Source organism: Cyprinodon variegatus, unplaced genomic scaffold (genome assembly GCF_000732505.1).
Source record: "Cyprinodon variegatus isolate N-32 unplaced genomic scaffold, C_variegatus-1.0 Scaffold394, whole genome shotgun sequence".
NCBI lineage: Eukaryota > Metazoa > Chordata > Actinopteri > Cyprinodontiformes > Cyprinodontidae > Cyprinodon > Cyprinodon variegatus.
This window is the reverse complement of record NW_015150847.1, coordinates 432,762-436,128: the sequence shown is the minus strand read 5'-3', so window position 1 is coordinate 436,128 and position 3,367 is coordinate 432,762.

The following is a 3,367-nucleotide window of genomic DNA, read 5'->3' as shown; positions in this document are numbered from 1 at the left end:
TAATAGCTAAATCAGACTATGCAGTTTACTCACTATACCGGTATGGTGTTTTGCACTCAGCTGTCACCCCTGTTGGCCCAGATGGTATGAATCTTGGCTGGTCCTTTGCTGGTCCTTTGCTGATCCTTTGCTGGTCCTTTGCTGATCCTTTGCTGGTCCTTTGCTGATCCTTTGCTGGTCCTTTGCTGATCCTTGGCTGTTCATTTGCTGGACCTTTGCTGGTCATTTACTGGACCTTAATGGGCCTTTGCTTGTCCTTTGCTGATCCTTGGCTGGTCCTTTGCTGGACCTTTGCTGGTCCATTGCTGGTCCTTGGCTGGTCCATGGCTGGTCCTTGACTGGTCCTTGGCTGGCCCTTAATGGACCTTTGCTGCTCTGTTGCTGGTCCTTCGCTGGTCTTTGGCTGGTCCATGGCTGGTCCATGACTGGTCCTTTGCTGGTCCTCTGCTAGACCTTTGTTGGTCCATTGCTGGTCCTTGGTGGGTCCATGGCTGGTCCTTGGTGGGTCCATGGCTGGTCCCCTACAATTCCTTTTTAAACATCAGTCTTTCTTTGTACTAAAATATTCTCTCTGTCATAATTTGTGGACATTAAGATCGAAAGAGAAGCACCATCTCCTGGTCAGACCCTGTAATTCATTGAAATGGTGGAGTCAGAGTAAAAAAATATGCAAGAGGGGGTCACTCCAATGGCTGGAAGTTGGAAGGGATTTGGTTGGAAGTTGGAGGGAAGTTGGCTGCCATTCGGTTGGCATTTGACTGGAAAGGGCCATTTTGAATGGCTTCTACTGCACAGTAATCCCAGTCTTTTAACACTAGAAGTCCCGGAGAATTTTCCTGCAAGCCCCCCTCCCCTCTTCAAGTTTGTGTATTCACTCTACTTTGCCAACTGAACTTGTTGAAATGCAAATAACTTTTGATAGGACCAGCCCTCGAGACTGGATAAAGGCTGAAACAAACTGGCATCAGAACAAGAGCATGCTCCAAACACTTTTCATTACCTTCCCCTGCAAAATCAGACCTTTTTGCAGGAATATCTTGATAAGCCATATCTAAATCTTTACTTTAGGCAAACCTATTGAACAACCAGATATCATACGGGTGAAGAGTCCACATGATGTGGCATCTATCTGCTTGGGATGTATCACTGTTTCACAAGTCCACCTGGAGATGGTACATCCCATTTTTCGCATAAATGCATTGTAAACACATTCAAATTTTAAATAATGCATGACTTTGTGTTTGTGCTATGTACATGTGAACAAAATGATTCAATATCCATTCTTTCAGTGGTCCAGGTTTTCTTTTTTGTGTGTTTTAATGATACATGTCAGTTTGAAAGAAACATTATGATTTTTTTATGGGGACGTTATAGTCCTATTGTACTCGACTTTTGGATGAATGAAGCTTAAATTTTTTCTGTACCTTACTGCGTTTAGAGAAAGGTTCATACATAAGTGTAAGACACACATTGAAAAACGAATCCATTTACATTACTATTTTATCTTTGTACTGTAAATAGTAACAACCACAAAATTGGACAACATTATTCACATAATAATAACATTTTTCAAATCAGGATTGGTAAGAAAATATATTTTGACATTTCTTGTTTTTTCTTTCTTTTTTTTTGCCTTGGAGTAGCCCGCCTTGTCTGTATGTCCTGTTTTCTCTCTCCTAGAGGATCCAGAAACACCAACCGCTTGTCTTGTGGGTAGATTACCTATGATTAAGTGGATTCATTACCAAAAATACCTGGAATCACTCACTTTTGATCAGTGTCCTCCTCACATTAACAAATTTAATTTTATTGACATTTTCGTAAAGGAATAATGAACATGGAAGGGTTAATTACCACTAACATCCAGTGATGATGATTGTTGACAAGTCCCAGAATTATACCATATTCCATGGCTTTTATCTAAAATGAATAATGTACCATGTTAGTAACTTGATTATAACATTGATAAAACATTTACCCAATACATGACATGAAAATCAAACCAAAGCAAGAATAAAAAATACATATATATTTTTTTACTGATCCAAATGATATGTACTAAAATCAGTTTAGTATTTATTTGAAAGATTTTGGAAGCTCTGGGTCAAGGCAGCAGTTATCCAAAGAACATGTGTTTGGATAAAGAGATTGAGTTGTTTCTACTTGATTATTCGAAAATAATAAAGTTTTCCCATGTGATGTCAGACTACGATTAATAATAATACAGGTCTTTATAACAAGCTTCTGTAATTTGTTTAAGGTTTCATTTCTCAGTTGTGCTTTCAGTTATTTTGCTCTGTGTTGTGGTCAAAATTTATAAATATTTTTTTAATTACTAATTTTTATCTTCCGTTTGATCTATTTTCAGCATTATTGGTTTTATGTAGTCATTGTTATAGCTTGTTAGTTATTCGTTCTGTTATTTTTAAGTTATATTTTCCATGGCTTCAGTTATCTCCAGTTCCTTCTTTTATCCTCTAGTTTTTCACTTGGTCATTCCTTACTTTGTAGTTGTAAGGAATTGTCTTTGCTTATATGAGACGAAAATTTAACTTCGACATTCTTGGAGGTCAAAATAGGGATAATTTTAACAACATCTAATAACTACAAAATATCTCTTCAGCTAGTGATAACCAACTTTACTTCAAAGCAAAACTCAGATGATTCATATCAATCCGATCACTTTGGTCAAACTAAAATTAAGAGATTTAACTCTTAAGTTAGTCTTATCGTTCGACCAAAAATTTATGCACATCTATAACTAGATGCTGCCATTTGTGGTTTCTATAACCACATCCTAAAATAAAAACTCCCAAGTTATACTCTTTCAAAGTCACCTCCTGTCCTAAATAGGTTAGATGCCTCGAAATTTAACTTAAATCCCTTAGTCTTTTAGTCTGATAAGACTCCTAAACACTTATTTTATATTGTGTAGAACAAGATTTGTTGCCAGATTTAACGTAAGTTAATCTGTGGTCCTACCCGACCGAAAGGGGGTGGATTCAAACTAAATTGCTTAAAATCCCTTAAAGAAAGGTGAATCATAAGCTAAATTGCTAGTAAATCCTTAAAGGTTAAGCTGTGCGTCAAACTGCTAATAAATCCTCAGAGACAGGTAAAGCATGCTCTAAAATAGCTAGTAAATCCTAAAACAAGGTGTAGCATTTTTAACACTGAAAGAAAAGTGTCTCTTTGATATCACAGAAAAGGGTTAAGCATAAGCTAAATTGCTAGAAAGTCCTTAACACTAGAAATCCCACAGATACGAGAATTTTCGTCAGCCTGCATTGCCCCCGCAGTACTCATCAACTCATGAATCCCTTTTCAGATGTAGGCTATATGCCCCATTAGCGCTGTGGCTGGAGAA